The 19,330-nt window shown below is 42.8% G+C and overlaps 1 long non-coding RNA gene across 1 annotated transcript; it reads left to right on the forward strand.

Annotated features, from left to right (window-relative positions):
- The first annotated feature begins 8,630 nt into the window (after nucleotides 1-8,630).
- LOC120980473 lies at nucleotides 8,631-18,791 on the forward strand. Its single transcript, XR_005774529.1, has 4 exons — nucleotides 8,631-8,735; nucleotides 13,803-13,807; nucleotides 16,551-16,552; nucleotides 18,779-18,791. It is a non-coding gene; the product is annotated as an uncharacterized LOC120980473 (long non-coding RNA).
- The last annotated feature ends 539 nt before the right edge of the window (nucleotides 18,792-19,330 follow it).

Genomic DNA, 19,330 nt, shown 5'->3' on the forward strand with positions numbered 1-19,330 from the left:
CTCAATAAAAAAATTGTAAATTCTGTAGAAATCTCACTGACTGGGGGAACATACTAAACTTTACTATGGGGCCCTATGAGATCTATGTACGACTCAGTCTTCGGCCTCATGCACACGGCCGTTGTGCAGCCGTTCCGTGCATTGGGGACCGCAATTTGCAGCCCCCAACGCACGGGCGACGTCCATGCGGTGGCCGGGACGGATCGAGACCCATTCAACTTGAATGGGTCCGTGATCCGTCCGCAAAAGAATAGAACATGTGCTTCCGTGGGGTTCTGTGCCTCCGTTCCGCACCGCAGCTCTGGATTGCGGATCCGTGATGTGGGGAGCACATGGCCGGTGCCCGCATATTGTGGACCCAGGCAACGCATGAGTCCTTTATGTGTATGGCTGAGTCAAGGGAGAAGGTGTATGAGCGCCTGAATTGTAACCTGAATAAGTATTGTTTTTTGTGAGGTGAAAGCAGAACAATCCCGAGACATGTTGGAACCTGTTACCATCAATATCTGGTAAGGAGAAGCATTTCTCTATTGATTCCTCAGGAATGACTGGTATTTGTCTTCTCCGGTCATTGTGTTTGCTGGTGATGTGCTGTGAGGGGACATGTCCAAACACTGCTCCTGGTGAAACAGATCTTCAAGCCACGGACCAGAATGCAGTCAAACTGATCAATCTTGTCCTAAAATCAGCGCTTTCATCCTGATACTCCTGGTTGATGAAGAGAGTATCAGCATTAGGGCTCATGCACACAAACTTTTTTTTCCCCCCGTTTCTGGGCCATTTTTTTTGCAGCCTGTATGTGGATCCGCATAAAAAACTGAATTTGTGTGCATTCCGTTTCCATATGTCCGCATGGCCATTCCATAGCCTATTATTGTCCGCATTACGGACAAGGAAAGGACACATCTATTATGGGCCGGACGTGGAGTGCACGCGGCCAGTATCCGTGTTTTGCGGACCACAAAACAGCCAACGGTCGTGTGCATGAACCCCTACAGTGAACACTGACACACACGTGTTGTGAGAGAAGGACCTAATGTAGATTTGTATGCCATTCAGGCTCTGTGGAAAGCTGGGTGACCATAGGAAAACTGCTGCTTTTTAACAGAACAGGTTGTGAGTCTCCACAAAGTTATAATGAGAATTTCTCACAAACTGGAGATATTTCACAGGGACCTGATAACACGATACGTGACATTCTGGAGATCACGACCATATTTCATGCATCAGGGTAACGCCTCCTGCACACGACCGTATGGCTTTTTCAGTGTTTTGCAGTCCGTTTTTCATGGATCAATTGTTCCGTTTTTTATTTCCGTTTCTGTTCCGTTTTTCCGTACGGCATATACAGTATACAGTAATTACATAGATAAAATTGGGCTGGGCATAACATTTTTTAGTAGATGGTTCCGCAAAAAACGGAACGGAAACGGAAGACATACGGATGCATTTCCGTATGTGTTCCGTTTTTTTGCGGACCCATTGACTTGAATGGAGCCACGGAACGTGATTTGCGGGCAATAATAGGACATGTTCTATCTTTAAACAATACGGAAACGGAATGCATACGGAGTACATTTCGGTTTTTTTGCGGAACCATTAAAATGAATGGTTCCGTATACGGAACGCAAAAAACGGGGGGGAAAAAACGGTCGTGTGCAGGAGGCCTAAATGATTTGTAAAAATCCAATCTCCGTCCTTCAGCAGAACAGTTTGTCCAGTCCTGGATGGTGTCCTCTGCCCAGAGCGATTACCTATCCTGGGCTCTCCCATGCAAAGAGGCAAATATTCAGACACTAGGGTCGTCATCGTTGTCTGCCATCTTTGTGGAACTCTCAGCAAGCTACCTGGTGTGGATTCCAGGTGTAATGTGTGGCAGTTTGTGCACATATTGGTAAGTGTCAGGCCACAAGTGACCGCCCCTTCCCACCCATGCCATGCTCTCTGTGGCAAGGGTGGTGGAAAAGTGCAAACCCATGCAAATTGTGGTACAAAATGGCACTTGTACTTAAATTTGCTACTTCTGTATGCCAGAGAAATGTCACACAAGCATCTTTTTAACATTCTCCTTGACTTTTTTTTTTTTTTTTTTAGTGCATTTGCTGACAGTCTATGGAAAATACAGGTCACGCCTTTTTTATTTCTTTACAGTGCAGTTTTTATTCAATAGTAGAATATTTTTGTCTACAGCATGTGCAATAACCGTAACGCTGCCTACAATTTAGGCAAGATTAGAAAACCTTCCCCTTTGTGTTTTAATTCCTCATCATTTTCCATATCTCTGGTGATTTTCCCTTCCCCACTACTCTCCCCCTGTAGTCGGCTTGGCTTCATTCTTTGCCTGATAGCAGCGCACATCTGGTTTACTTTTCTATGATGCAAGCAATCTGCAATCCTAAGATTTATCTGCATCTCTCAAACACAGATTTACTAGAAAATAATTCACTGTTATTAGACGAGAGACCTGGAAGCAAATATTCCAAAATATAGAGAGAGCAGAAGGAGACTTACCCTTCATGCTTTCTGCAAAGAGGGTGTTTCAACAAGTCCTAATGGTTGGGGTCCAACTACCAAATCCCAGTCTAAAACTACAGCCATTTCTCTATCTAGCTCTGGTGGAATAAAGGCCTCACACGTAATGGAGCATCTGGATGTGGTGAGGAATTGAAACACAGAGTACAGATGCAGCAAAGTTTAACTTCACAAAAGCCATGGAAAATGTCACACTCTGCTGCAACTATGCACTAGGCCAGGGGTCAGCAACCTCTGGCACTCCAGGTGTTGTGAAACTACAACCCCTAGCATGCTCTATTCACTTCTGTGGGAGTTCTGAGAACAGCCAAGAAAGTGTGCATCCTGGGAGTCGTAGTTTCACCACACCTGGAGTGCCGAAGGTTGCTGATGCCTGCACTAGGCCTCATGCACATGACTGTATCGGTATTGCGGTTCACAAACCACAGATCCGCAAAATACAGATATATTCCACATGCTTTCCGCTCCCATTTATAGAAATTGCTATTGTGATCTGCAATGCAGACCAGAATAGGACATGTTCAATAATTTACCGAATGGACAGATGGATGCGTGATCCTCAGAAATGCATATCGGACACGGGTGCAAAATACAGTTGTGTGCATCAGTATTTTGTAAGCCAAACAGATAGTGGAACCTATAGAGAAAAAAATATAAGGGTGGATTTACACAGGTTTTTATTGGCATTTTTCTTTGTACCTTCATATTTTTGTGGTTAAAAACTGCTCTAAATATTAGCTGAAGGTCTATGGGAAATTTGAAACGCAGGACACACATACATATTTTTTTGCTACTGGTGTTTTTGTTCATTAGGTGGTGTTTTTTGCCTTTCTGGCTTTAAAAAAATAAAATAACGCAGCATGCTGAAGGAAGCAATAGTGGGCAAACACAATTAACTGCTAAAAATGCCCAAAAAATGCCCAAAAAATTGCAGATGGCTCCCCCAAAAAAAGCTACTGTAAAATTTTTTGTGTAAGGACCTATTGGTGATTTTGCTAAAATTGCACCAAAAACCATGGGCCAGATTTATCATTCCTCTGACATCTCACTCCACTTTAACATATGGCTAAAGTCAGTTTTAGCCAAGTCAGATTTATGATCGGCCCTTTAAGACTGTAATAAATGTGGTTTGATGGTAGCAGTTTATCCGTCAGTAAGCAGCTTTACAAAAGTCGCACGTTTTTATGAAAAAGTCGCATGTTCTATTAAAAAGTCTCATAAGATAAGCATGGTCCTCACTGGAGTGAAATTGCGACTTTTTTGCGACTTTTTAAATATTCCCAATAGTAAATCTGTCTAGAGATTCATTTACATAAGAAAACACGCCCACTTTCAGAAAACTGGCGAGCATAGTTCAGAGCAGAAAAAATTCGCAAATTTGTGCGCAGTTTTAGCGTTTGGGACTTTTTTTGGGACTTTTTCACTCCATTATTCTGACCTGAGCTAATGATAAATCTGGCCCCATGTGTTTGAAGCCTTAGAAAAACTTTACATAAAGCCCAAAAAATATTTGCAGTCTTAGGCTACATTCACACCGCCGTATGTGTTTTGCGGTCCGTGTTTTTTTTTGCGCAAAACGGACAAGAATAGGACATGTTCTATTTTATTTTTGCGGGGCTACGGAACAGACATACTGATGGGGATAGCACAAAGTGTGCTGTCCGCATTTTTTGCGGACCCATTGAAATGATTGGGTCTGCATCCTATCCGCAAAAAAAAATGGAATGGACACGGAAACAAAATACGTTCATGTGAATGTAGCCTTAGGCCTCCTGCACACGAACGTGTGCGCCCCGTTGCCGTTTTGCGGATCTGCATTACACGGGTGCCGTTCCGTGGGCATTCTGCATCACGGATGCGGACCCATTCACTTCAATGGGTCCGCAAATCCGGAGATGCAGAATGGTGCGGGACGGAAGCACGGAACGGGAGCACTACGGAGTGCTTCCGTGGGGTTTCGCCCCGTACTTCCGTTCCGCAAAATGATAGAACGGCCGGATCGCGGACCCATTAAAGTGAATGGGTCTGCGATCCGCTGCGGCTGCCCCACGGACTGTGTTCGTGCATTGCGGCCCACAACACGACCACGGGGCGCACACGTCGTGTGCAGGAGGTCTTATAATAAAAAGTTTTGCAATTTCTAAAATTCTCTGTGTCTCAGTTCATCATTGTTTGCCGTTATTAAATTAAATAAATAAATAAAAAACTTAGGAGATGTATCAAGGCCTCTGCATCAGAATAGTTATCAAGAACTTGCAATATTTCATGCCAGCCCCATTTTGCTTTAAAATTTGCAACTTTTTGCCATTTCATGCCGTGCTCGCCAGTTTTGTAAAAAGTGGGTGAAGTTTGCGTGGGAGGGTCGGGATCTATGCAGGCCACCACATTTAAGATATCTTACTCTAGTTTTTCCACTAGTTACACCCTACATCTATGCCAGCTCTTAGCTGGCGTAGATTACAGATTCTAACGCACAGACCTGCCAGATCATTAAGAGATGTGGACCAAGACGGACGTTAGAAACACATCTTGATAAATTTACACCTTGTTTACTGAAAAGTCATTGGGCCAGATTTATCATTCCTCTGACATCTCACTCCACTTTTACATATGGCTAAAGTCAGTTTTAGCCAAGTCAGATTTATGATCGGCCCTTTAAGACTGTAATAAATGTGGTTTGACGGTAGCAGTTTATCTGTCAGTAAGCAGCTTTACAAAAGTCGCACGTCCTTACGAAAAAGTCGCATGTTCTATTAAAAAGTCTCATAAGATAAGCATGGTCCTCACTGGAGTGAAATTGCGACTTTTCTGCGACTTTTTAAATAGTCCCAATAGTAAATCTGTCTAGAGATTCATTTACATAAGAAAACGCGCCTACTTTCAGAAAACTGGCGAGCATAGTGCAGAGCAGGCAGAAAAAAGTCGCAAATTTGTGCGCAGTTTTAGCATTTGCGCATTTTTTTGCGACTTTTTCACTCCATTATTCTGACTTGAGCTAATGATAAATCTGGCCCATTGGGTGAGATTTATCTAACTGATGAAAAGTAGAACTGGCTTAGTTGTCCATAGCAACCAATTAGATTCCACCTTTTATTTTCCAAAGTAGCTGGGAAAAATGTAAGGTGGAATCTGATTGGTTGCTACAGGCAACTAAGCCAGTTCTACTTTACCCTGGTTTGACAAATATCCCCCATTGCGACCTAAATCGTCTCACAGCTGCGGGTTTGTTAAGTGGGTCATACACAGTAAATGTATATCGACCGAACCTGTTAAGGCCTCGTTCACATCTCCATTTGTGCATCCGTCTGTGCCGAAACAGCCTGCCGGATCCTCTACTTTACCGCTGGATCTCCACTAACTGCAGTTGGGTCTGGTGGCGATCTGGCCGATTTCTGGCAAACATGCCAGCTTTCGGCCAGACATAAACCGCTGCATGCAACATTTTTCTTCTAGCCGAAACCCGGCATATTTGCCACAAAAACTGGCCAGATCACTTTCGGACCCCATTGCAGTCAATGAGGATCCGGTGGTGAAGTAGAGGATCCTGCAGACTGCTCTGTGCCGGAACAGCCTGCTGGATCCACAAACAGATGTAAACAAGGCCTAACTTCGGTTAGACCAGAGATCAGCAACCTCCGGCCCTCCAGCTATTCTGAAACTACAAATCCCAGAATTCACCATTCATTTCTGTGGGAGTTACAAGAGCAGATGTGTATGCTGGTAATTGTAGTTTCACAGCAGCTGGAGCGCTGAAAGTTGCTGATCCATGGGCTAGACTCACTGACAATGTAATGTGTATGGGGGCCTCCCAACTGTTTCCAAAGTTGGGAGAGATAAGGATTGGACTGCAGGAATTTAACATGCCCAATCCTTTTCTTCTCCGGTTACCACTGAAGATACCTGTCAGTGGCTTTATGCCTATTTAAAACAGATGTATGCTCAGCCAAGCCAATCATGCATATGTATAGGGATGTCATGAGAGATGGCAGTCGCTGAAACAAGAGGATCTCATGTCTATGACCAGTCTTATATCCAGGCAGTAGCTTCTTGAGTAAAACTGGCTACAGACTGGTTCATTTTGCCCTACACTGATACATTGTAGCAAACCTTAATAGTTGCCTCAATGTTCTCATTGAGACACAATGAAATTAGGTTGCTGTGTGGATGGAGCCTTAATGTCACAGTAGTTTTGCATCTCTGTCATTCCGTTCATGAACCAGGAAGCTCAGGATTAACAGTCCCCCATGGAGAAGGGAGTGTCTGATATTGTAGATAAAACATGGGATATAAGATGAATGCTTCATACAGTACACACTGCTGCGGTCTGTGGGCCTCCTGGTTACATGCCTTTTGCACAGCTCCCACCATGTAAGATGCACAGGGTTAATGATCTCTTATGTGCGCTCATTCCATCCCTAACTCTGCTTCCTGTCAAGATGATAAACAAAGGAAGGAACAGCTGAAAAGATACTTTAATGTGCAATAATAAAGCCAGGGGCATTCTTCAGAGTGATAATTACCAGGAAATGTTTTCCCCAGCTTGTGAAGGAGAGAGACGGCAGGAAGTTATAACTAAACCGTACGTGAAAGACAGCCACAGACATGAGAGTGCTAATGGAGGATACCAATGATTTTGACCCCTGAGGTCTCGTCGGGGGTAAAACTCCATGGATCGGATATTTTTTTTTTTACATTCTGTCAAACAATGATAAGTGGTGTCATATACATCTGGTGACCACTTCTCTTTGTTCCCTTCATAAAAAATGTGTCCGTTCAGGAGAGCTGAAAAGGGGTTTTCCACCTTTTAGATACTGATCACCTATCAATATCAGATCGGTGCGGATCTGACACCCACCATCCACTGTGCTGTGGTCGGCAGCGGATTCTGGCTCCGCCCACTGTTATGTTTCTGGAGGTTGTTGTCATATCACTCTTTAAGGCCTCCCTCGCAGAGACCCCCACTGATCACGAGTGCAGGGTCCGGTGTCCTCCCGTATGAGCGCTGTACTTATTTTCTTTAGAAATCCCATAAAGTTGGAATCTAGCAGTGCCTGCTCCAACACTCCCTAAATGGGTTCACAAGACTTGTTCTTCTTAGGCCTCATGCACACGACCGTATTTTGTAACCGTGTCCAATCTGCATTTTTTGTGGATTGCACATAGACCCCTTCATTTTTATGAGTCCACAAAAAAAACTGCAAACGGATATCATCCATATTGCGGACAAAAATAGTCATTTCTAGTAATGGGAGTGACAAAATTATAGACTGCACATGAAAGCTGTCGGTATTTTGCTGATCCACGGTTTGTGGACGTCAATACAGACACAGTCGTGTGCATGAGACCTTATTGTTGGGCTTGCAGCCCCAATGGTCAGACTGCCACTTACTCCTTTAACCCCTTCCCGACAGCTGCAATACAGGTACGGTGCACTGATTGGGCGGGTGCAGGAGCTGCAGGGGTCCGCCTGTTCCCGACAGCCGTGCCCCTGATGTGTATGCCGGCGCTTTAACCCTCTGTATGCTGTGGTCAGCACTGACCGCGGCATCTACGGGGTGTGTGGAGGGAGGGGGCTCTCTCCCTGTCCCCATTGGGTCCCTGCGCTGTGATGACAGGGACCCTATGGCTGAAAAGGCAACCCCATGCCCCCCCTGGGTCTCACAGGCAAGCAGGCTGTCATGGTATCACACTGGTATTACACTGACAGCCAGTGCATTACAATACAGATGAATTGTAATAGAAAAAGTATAATAAAAAAAACACATTTACTTTTTACAAAGCTTTTTTTTTTTTTTCAATATTAAAACTCAAGAAAAACTATAGCCGGAAGTCCGCTCTGGCCCAATTCACAATAATGGAACAGGCCTCTCGGCATGTTTTCCGCGCTGAGGCCGCAACTCCGGCCCGCCCCTATTATAGTAAATGGGGCCAGAGCGGACTTCTGGCGGCACAGTGGGCTAGCGTTAGCACAGATGCAGCAGGCTGTTCCCCTACCAGAACAGCCTACTGGAAAAGGCTACTGCAAGTGTGAAAGTAGCCTTACCTGTTACCTTCATTCTCTGGGTCAGTATAATTACAATGATACCACACTTGGATAAGTAAAAGCGTTCCAAAGTTATTACCACATAAAGTGACACATGTCAGATTTTAAAAATTAGGCTCTGTCATTAAGTGGGAAATAGCCCGGATGTGAAGTGGTTAAGGTAGCCATAAATGAAAACTCTCCAGTATTTTCTTTCCACGTTCAGAGCATGTTTGATGGAAGACATTCACAAAAAGGCATCCTGCTGCGATAACATTAAATTGACCAGTTTCTTGATACAAGCTTCAATAGAAAAGGTAAAACCAAAAGCCCAATGTGCAAAATATTTCTTTTTTCTATTTACAGGTCTAGCCCCTGGAAGAAGATAAAACTTTCAATATGAAAGCAGAGGGTGCCACCTACAGGTGGGTATTAGCTACTACTATAAAATGTAACTAAAGCCTTGGTCACAAGAAGAGGGATAGTTGCCTAATTCCAGGGAAGATATTTAAGCTGAAAATAACTCATTGATCAAAATCACATTCATACTGTATGTAATGTACAGTCGTGGCCAAAAGTTTTGAGAATTACATAAATATTGCAAATTGGAAAAGTTGCTGCTTAAGTTTTTATAATAGCAATTTGCATATACTCCAGAATGTTATGAAGAGTGATCAGATGAATTGCATAGTCCTTCTTTGCCATGAAAATTAATTTAATCCCAAAAAAACCTTTCCACTGCATTTCATTGCTGTCATTAAAGGACCTGCTGAGATCATTTCAGTAATCATCTTGTTAACTCAGGTGAGAATGTTGACGAGCACAAGGCTGGAGATCATTATGTCAGGCTGATTGGGTTAAAATGGCAGACTTGACATGTTAAAAGGAGGGTGATGCTTGAAATCATTGTTCTTCCATTGTTAACCATGGTGACCTGCAAAGAAACGCATGCAGCCATCATTGCGTTGCATAAAAATTACTGGCAAGGCAAGGATATTGTGGCTACTAAGATTGCACCTCAATCAACAATTTATAGGATCATCAAGAACTTCAAGGAAAGAGGTTCAATTCTTGTTATAAAGGCTTCAGGGCGTCCAAGAAAGTCCAGCAAGCGCCAGGATTGTCTCCTAAAGAGGATTCAGCTGCGGGATCGGAGTGCCACCAGTGCAGAGCTTGCTCAGGAATGGCAGCAGGCAGGTGTGAGCGCATCTGCACGCACAGTGAGGCCAAGACTTTTGGAAGATGGCCTGGTGTCAAGAAGGGCAGCAAAGAAGCCACTTCTCTCCAAAAAAAACACCAGGGACAGATTGATCTTCTGCAGAAAGTATGGTGAATGGACTGCTGAGGACTGGGGCAAAGTCATATTCTCTGATGAAGCCTCATTTCCAATTGTTTGGGGCATCTGGAAAAAAGGCTTGTCCGGAGAAGAAAATGCGAGCGCTACCATCAGTCCTGTGTCATGCCAACAGTAAAGCATCCTAAAACCATTCATGTGTGGGGTTGCTTCTCATCCAAGGGAGTGGGCTCACTCACAATTTTGCCCAAAAACACAGCCATGAATAAAGAATGCTACCAAAACACCCTCCAACAGCAACTTCTTCCAACAATCCAACAACAGTTTGGTGAAGAACAATGCATTTTCCAGCACGATGGAGCACCGTGCCATAAGGCAAAAGTTATAACTAAGTGGCTGGGGGACCAAAACGTTGATATTTTGGGTCCATGACCTGGAAACTCCCCAGATCTTAATCCCATTGAGAACTTGTGGTCAATCCTCAAGAGGCGGGTGGACAAACAAAAACCCACTAATTCTGACAAACTCAAAGAAGTGATTATGAAAGAATGGGTTGCTATCAGTCAGGAATTGGCCCAGAAGTTGATTGAGAGCATGCCCAGTGGGATTGCAGAGGTCCTGAAAAAGAAGGGCCAACACTGCAAATACTGACTCTTTGCATAAATGTCATGTAATTGTGGATAAAAGCCTTTGAAACGTATGATGTGCGTGTAATTATATTTCACTACATCACAGAAACAACTGAAACAAAGATCTAAAAGCAGTTTAGCAGCAAACTTTGTGAAAACTAATATTTGTGTCATTCTCAAAACTTTTGGCCACGACTGTACAAATGTGAGGCTGGATTCACAAATGCATGCGTCTTTTGTGCAATTTTTTTTTTAGCTAGAATTGGTTCCAAAACTAAAGAAAATTATAAATTATTGTGTAACCACTTTAGCAGGAGTTATAAAATTATAAACAAGAGATACCCAGGTTATACCAGCATGGTCCATATCACTATGTACACGAAGATGTATAACTTATACCAGCTGTAAATATAATATTATATACAGAAGATTCCAAGGTTATACCAGCATGTTGCATATCACTATATACAGTCAGGTCCATAAATATTGGGACATCAACACAATTCTAACATATTTGTCTCTATACACCACCACAATGGATTTGAAATGAAACAAACAAGATCTGCTTTAACTGCAGACTGTCAGCTTTAATTTAAGGGTATTTACATCCAAATCAGGTGAACGGTGTAGGAAATGCAACAGTTTGCACATGTGTCTCCCACTTGTTAAGGGACCAAAAGTGATGGGACAAAATAATAATCATAAATCAAACTTTCATTTTTTAATACTTGGTTGCAAATCCTTTGCAGTCAATTGCAGCCTGAAGTCTGGAACGCATAGACATCACCAGACGCTGGGTTTCATCCCTGGTGATGCTCTGCCAGGCCTCTACTGCAACTGTCCTCAGTTCCTGCTTGTTCTTGGGGCATTTTCCCTTCAGTTTTGTCTTCAGCAAGTAAAATTAATGCTCAATCGGATTCAGGTCCGGTGATTGACTCGGCCATTGCATAACATCCCACTTCTTTCCCTTAAAAAACTCTTTGGTTGCTTTTGCAGTATGCTTTGGGTCATTGTCCATATGCACTGTGAAGCGCCGTCCAATGAGTTCTGAAGCATTTGGCTGAATATGAGCAGATAATATTGCCCGAAACACTTCAGAATTCATCCTGCTGCTTTTGTCAGCAGTCACATCATCAATAAATACAAGAGAACCAGTTCTATTGGCCAGCATACATGCCCACGCAATGACACTACCACCACCATGCTTCACTGATGAGGTGGTATGCTTAGGGTCATGAGCAGTTCCTTTCCTTCTCCATACTCTTTTCTTCCCATCATTCTGGTACAAGTTGATCTTGGTCTCATCTGTCCATAGGATGTTGTTCCAGAACTGTGAAGGCTTTTTTAGATGTCGTTTGGCAAACTCTAATCTGGCCTTCCTGTTTCTGAGGCTCACCAATGGTTTACATATTGTGGTGAACCCTCTGTATTCACTCTGGTGAAGTCTTCTCTTGATTGTTGACTTTGACACACATACACCTACCTCCTGGAGAGTGTTCTTGATCTGGCCAACTGTTGTGAAGGGTGTTTTCTTCACCAGGGAAAGAATTCTTCGGTCATCCACCACAGTGGTTTTCCTGGTCTTTTGGTGTTGCTGAGCTCACTGATGTGTTCCTTCTTTTTAAGAATGTTCCAAACAGTTGTTTTGGCCGCGCCTAATGTTTTTGATATCTCTCTGATGGGTTTGTTTTGTTTTTTTCAGCCTAATGATGGCTTGCTTCACTGATAGTGACAGCTCTTTGGATCTCATCTTGAGAGTTGACAGCAACAGATTCCAAATGCAAATAGCAGACTTGAAATGAACTCTGGACCTGTTATCTACTCATTGTAATTGGGATAATGAGGGAATAACAGACACCTGGCTATGGAACAGCTGAGAAGCCAATTGTCCCATTACTTTTGGTCCCTTAACAAGTGGGAGGCACATATGCAAACTGTTGTAATTCCTACACCGTTCACCTGATTTGGATGTAAATACCCTCAAATTAAAGCTGACAGTCTGCAGTTAAAGCACATTGTTTGTTTCATTTCAAATCCATTGTGGTGGTGTATAGAGCCAAAAATGTTAGAATTGTGTCGTTGTCCCAATATTTATGGACCAGACTGTACAAGAAGATGTATAACTTATACCAGCTGTACATATATAATTATATACAGAAAATGCCCAGGTTATACCAGCATGTTCCATATCCTTATATACAAGAAGATGTATACCTTAGGGTACTTTCACACTTGCGGCAGGACGGTTCCGACAGGCTGTTCACCATGTCGGATCCGTCCTTCCGCTATTTTGCAGTGCTGCCGGACCGCCGCTCCGTCTCCATTGACTATAAAGGGCACGGGGGCGGAGCTCCGGCGCAGCACGGCGAAAGCCGCCAGACTAAAAAGTCGGACATGCAGGACTGCCGCAAGTGTGAAAGTAGCCTTATACCAGCTGTACATATATAATTATATATAGGAGATGCCCAGGTTATACCAGCATGCTCCATATCACTATATAGAGAAGATATTATACCAGCTGTAGACATATAAGTCACCACTAAGAGGCAGTAACACACCTGGCCATGTTTTCTCCATCTGTGAATTGTGCCATGGAGGACTGGTGTATTTCCAGAATATAACTGGTTTATGACTGCCGCTCTTCCCTCTTATGGAAAAACTGTGTATTAGTATTTTATTACTTCACCGCACAGACACGTTGTGTAATCGTGGCAGAGAGAGAAACATGCAACTAATTTATGTACCAGCTCATATCAAGTGGACCACCCAAGAGAGGCAGGGTCTAAGCTGACCAGTCCTGGGCAGTCAACCAGAGTCTCCTCACATCATTGTTTTGCAGGGATTGATGATAGCAACAGAGCAAATAACTTCTTTGACTCTCATTTCATTGCCAGACACCATATACTCTTCACCTCATCCTGCATTGCCATGTACAATTGCAAGAAAAAGTATGTGAACCCTTTGGAATGATATGGATTTCTGCACAAATTGGTCATAAAATGTGATCTGATCTTCATCTAAGACACAACAATAGACAATCACAATCTGCTTAAACTAATAACACACAAAGAATTAAATGTTACCATGTTTTTATTGAACACACCATGTAAACATTCACAGTGCAGGTGGAAAAAGTATGTGAACCCTTGGATTTAACCCCTTAAGGACACATGACGTACCGGTACGGCATGTTTCCCTAGTCCTTAAGGACACATGACGTACCGGTACGTCATGTGTTGTTCCGATCACTGCCGCCCGGCCGGCGGTGATCGGAACAAGGTGCCTGCTCAAATCATTGAGCCGTACGGACCGCGGTATGGAAAAGCAGAGGTTAACAGTCGGGAGCTCCCTCCCTCTCCCATCGGGGGGCTGTTGTGCCTTTGCAGCCCCCAGACAGGATGGGGTGACAGAGGGAGGGAGCTCCCCTCCTTACCCATCCCCGTCTGCGCAGTTGTGGCCACAACTGAGCAGACGGGGAAGGTTCCCATGGCAACAGGACGCCTTCTCAGATCTATGCCTTTAGCACAGATCTGTTCAGCACCATGGACAGCAGGTCCATGGTGCTGAAAAGATCTGTGCTAAAGGCATAGATCTGTTCAAAGTGTAAGTAAAATACAGTACAAAACACTATATAGTGTGTACTGTACTGTATTATACAGACATCAGACCCACTGGATCTTCAAGAACCAAGTGGGTCTGGGTAAAAAAAAAAAAGTAAAAAAAGTGAAAAAAAAGTAAAAATCAAAAAAACACATTTATCACTGATTTAAAAAAAAAAAAAAATTCCCTACACATGTTTGGTATCGCCGCGTCCGTAACGACCTGATCTATAAAATGGTCATGTTACTTTACCCGAACAGTGAACGCCATAAAAATAAAAAGTAAAAAACTATGATTAAATTAAAATTTTGCCCACCTTACTTCCCAAAAAAGGTAATAAAAGTGATCAAAAAAGTCGCATGTACGCCAAAATTGTAACAATCAAACCGTCATCTCATCCCGCAAAAATCATACCCTACCCAAGATAATTGCCCAAAAACTGAAAAAACTATGGCTCTTAGACTATGGAAACACTAAAAATGAAAATGAAATCATTGTGTAAAACTTACATAAATAATAAAAAAGTATACATATTAGGTATCGCCGCGTCCGTATCGACTGGCTGTATAAAAATATCACATGACCTAACCCCTCAGGTGACCACCGTAAAAAAAAATAATAATAAAAACGGTGTAAAAAAAGCCATTTTTTGTCATCTTACGTCACAAAAAGTGTACTAGCAAGCGATAAAAAAGTCATATGCACCCCAAAATAGTGCCAATCAAACTTTCATCTCATCCCGCAAAAAATGAGACCCTACTTAAGATAATCGCCCAAAAACTGAAAAAAACTATGGCTCTTAGACTATGGAGACACTAAAACTTTTTTTTGTTTTAAAAATGAAATCATTGTGTAAAACTTACATAAATAAAAAAAAATTGTATACATATTAGGTATCGCCGCGTCCGTAACAACCTGCTCTATAAAATTACCACATGATCTAACCTGTCAGGGGAATGTTGTAAATAACAAAAAAAAAAAACGGTGCCAAAAAAGCTATTTCTTGTTACCTTGCCACACAAAAAGTGTAATATAGAGCAACCAAAAATCATATGTACCCTAAACTAGTACCAACAAAACTGCCACCCTATCCCGTAGTTTCTAAAATTGGGTCACTTTTTTGGAGTTTCTACTCTAGGGGTGCATCAGATGGGCTTCAAATGGGACATGGTGTCAAAAAAAACAGTCCAGCAAAATCTGCCTTCCAAAAACCATATGGCATTCCTTTTCTTCTGCGCCCTGCCGTGTGCCCGTACAGCAGTTTACGACCACATATGGGGTGTTTCTGTAAACTACAGAATCAGGGCCATAAATAATGAGTTTTGTTTGGCTGTTAACCCTTGCTTTGTAACTGGAAAAAAAATATTAAAATGGAAAATCTGCCAAAAAAGTTAAATTTTGAAATTGTATCTCTATTTTCCATTAAATTTTGTGCAACACCTAAAGGGTTAACAAAGTTTGTAAAATCAGTTATGAATACCTTGAGGGGTGTAGTTTCTTAGATGGGGTCACTTTTATGGAGTTTCTACTCTAGGGGTGCATCAGGGGGCTTCAAATGGGACATGGTGTAAATAAACCAGTCCAGCAAAATCTGCCTTCCAAAAACTAAACGGCGCACCTTTCACTCTACGCCCCGCTGTGTGGCCGTACAGTATTTTACGTCCACATATGAGGTGTTTCTGTAAACGGCAGAGTCAGGGCAATAAAGATACAGTCTTGTTTGGCTATTAACCCTTGCTTTGTTAGTGGAAAAAATGGGTTAAAATGGAAAATTAGGCAAAAAAATGAAATTCTCTAATTTCATCCCCATTTGCCAATAACTCTTGTGCAACACCTAAAGGGTTAACGAAGTTTGTAAAATCAGTTTTGAATACCTTGAGGGGTGTAGTTTATAGAATGTGGTCATTTTTTTGGTGGTTTCTATTATGTAAGCCTCGCAAAGTGACTTCAGAGCTGTAGTGGTCCCTAAAAATTGGGTTTTTGTAAATTTCTGAAAAATTTCAAGATTTGCTTCTAAACTTCTAAGCCTTGTAACATCCCCAAAAAATAAAATATCATTCCCAAAATAATTCAAACATGAAGTAGACATATGGGGAATGTAAAGTCATCACAATTTTTGGGGGTATTACTATGTGTTACAGAAGTAGAGAAACTGAAACTTTGAAATTTGCAAATTTTTCCAGATTTTTGTTAAATTAGGTATTTTTTTTATCAAAAAATAAATAATTTTTCTGACTTTACTTTACCAGTGTCATGAAGTACAATATGTGACGAAAAAACAATCTCAGAATGGCCTGGATAAGTCAAAGCGTTTTAAAGTTATCACCACTTAAAGTGACACTGGTCAGATTTGCCAAAAAATGGCCTGGTCCTTATGGTGAAATAAGGCTGTGTCCTTAAGGGGTTAATAATTGGTTGAACCTCCTTTGGCAGCAATAACTTCAACCAAACGTTTCCTGTAGTTGCAGATCAGACGTGCACAACTGTCAGGAGTAATTCTTGACCATTCCTCTTTACAGAACTGTTTCAGTTCAGCAATATTCTTGGGATGTCTGGTGTGAAATGCTTTCTTGAGGTCATGCCACAGCATCTCAATCGGGTTGAGGTCAGGACTCTGACTGGGCCGCTCCAGAAGGCGCATTTTCTTCTGTTTAAGCCATTCTGTTGTTGATTTACTTCTATGCTTTGGGTCGTTGTCCTGTTGCAACACCCATCTTCTGTTGAGCTTCAGCTGGTGGACAGATGGCCTTAAGTTCTCCTGCAAAACGTCTTGATAAACTTGGGAATTCATTTTTCCTTCGATGATAGCAATCCGTCCAGGCTCTGACGCAGCAAAGCAGCCCCAAACCATGATGCCCCCACCACCATGATATGTACCAGAATAAATAAGGATTTTATACATTAATTTAAATCTGTTCGAATTATACCAAATATACCAGATGCTGAGTGCCTGCCTATTATATTGTTAAGATTTCTCCTTTTTAGTGACTGGGTGAGTCACTCAAGTCAGAGCATCATTTCTACGGTGAGTCGGTGAGCCACTATAAATATTCTTTTATGGGCCTTTTTCAGCCTGCAGCCTGAGACACCTGTGTCCCTACGCCATTTATATACTACCTCTTATGGTGGCCTATGAGGATGAACAGCAGGGCACACAATATTCAGCTCTATCAGCATCTGCAACCGCCTACTAGGTCTATAATCGTTAATTACCACTGAGAGCATCAGATCATTATGTACATGGCCAGCAATAGTGAGGAGTGTTTGGGTGACCCCCTGGGCATCGGCCCACCGGGAAATTTCCCTGTAGACTCTATGAGCAGTCCAGTCCTGCAGAATGACAATCACTTCCAGCTGCATCTGTCTGTCCTCAGGATGCAAAAACAATTAAATACACTAGCGGAAAAAAACACCTGGAAAACTTAAATTAGTTGTTCATCTATTGGGGTCTCTCTGCAGACCCCCTCCCCTTCTGCTGCAAGAGGCCAGAGGATCAATATATCTTTTAATATTAGTGATGCTTGATCAATGATCAAACATCTATGCATCCATGGAGGGTATATGATGAGGTCACATTGATGTGATATAGGCTGCCCCTCTTGCATGGTGGCATCATGCAAATGCTGGATATCCTCCTGTGGTAGCAGTCATAAAGATGCTGGATAATCTCATGCGGTAGCGGTCATACAGATGTTGGATATCCTCCTGTGGTAGAGGTCATACAGATGCTGGATATCCTCCTGTGGTAGCGGTCATACAGATGCTGGATATCCTCCTGTGGTTGCGGTCATACAGATGCTGAATATCCTCCTGTGGTAGCGGTCATGCAAATGCTGGATATCTTCCTGTGGTCATACAGATGCTGGATATCCTTCTGTGGTGGCGGTAATACAGATGCTAGATATCTTCCTGTGGTGGCGGTCATACAGATGCTGGATATCCTCCTGTGGTAGCGATCATACAGATGCTGGATATCCTCCTGTGGTAGCGATCAGGCTCGGAATGGCCTACAGGGTTACAGGGTAATCCCCCGGTGGGCCCCTGAGCAAGGTGGGCCCCTAGTCTCCCACCCCCTGCACAAGTAGATTTACTGCACTACATACATAAATTCAATGTACAGCACCTCAACCAGCCTATGTTCATATAAAAAACTTGTTAAATTATTTATTATATTTGAATGTATCCATACGGTGGGCCCCCAAAATAAATTTTACTGGTGGGCCCCCAAAATAAATTTTACTGGTGGGCCCTAGGTACCCCAGTCCGACACTGTTAGCGATCATACAGATGCTGGATATCCTCCTGTGATAGCGGTCATACAGATGCTAGATATTGTCCTGCGGTAGCGGTCATACAGATGCTGGATATCCTCCTGTGGTACTGGTCATACAGATGCTGGATATTCTCCTGCGGTAGCGGTCATACAGATGCTGTATATCCTCCTGTGGTACTGGTCATACAGATGCTGGATATTCTCCTGCGGTAGCAGTCATACAGATGCTGGATATCCTCCTGTGTTCGCCGTCATGCAGATGCTGGATATCTTCCTGTGGTGGCGGTCATACAGATGCTAGATATCCTCCTGTGGTAGCAATCATACAGATGCTGGATATCCTTTTGTGGTAGTGTCATGCTTCGGCGTGGGAGGGAAACACCACACCAAGCATAGGAGGGAAGGGGTGAACAGGGAACAGGCCTGAGAACTAGAGAAGGAAAATGGACACCAAAGGTAGGTGAGTTCATATGCAGGAATATCTAGCCCTATAGGATCCTGGTACTAATGGCAGGGACGAGACTACCTTTTCGTCCAAAAGGAAGGAAGAACAGGAGTCTCCTTCAGGACTAATACAAACAATAAGGAAATGCAACACACAGACCCCAACCAAAATACAAAAGGGAAAGGAAAGACTTAACTTCAAAGGAGCAATGGAAGCAACAGGAACTCAGCCGAGATCCAACCACAATCTATCCAAAGGTCCAAATAGAAGCTATAAACCGCACAGCATTGTGGGAGAAGCAACTATAAATAGAGATGATATATGGATCAAAATTCAATCTAGAAAATGATTCATTACTGCGGTATACACTCGCCTAAAGAATTATTAGGACCACCATACTAATACGGTGTTGGACCTCCTTTTGCCTTCAGAATTGCCTTAATTCTACGTGGCATTGATTCAACAAGGTGCTGATAGCATTCTTTAGAAATGTTGGCCCATATTGATAGGATAGCATCTTGCAGTTGATGGAGAT

Source organism: Bufo bufo, chromosome 10 (assembly GCF_905171765.1).
Source record: "Bufo bufo chromosome 10, aBufBuf1.1, whole genome shotgun sequence".
Classification (NCBI taxonomy): Eukaryota; Metazoa; Chordata; class Amphibia; order Anura; family Bufonidae; genus Bufo; species Bufo bufo.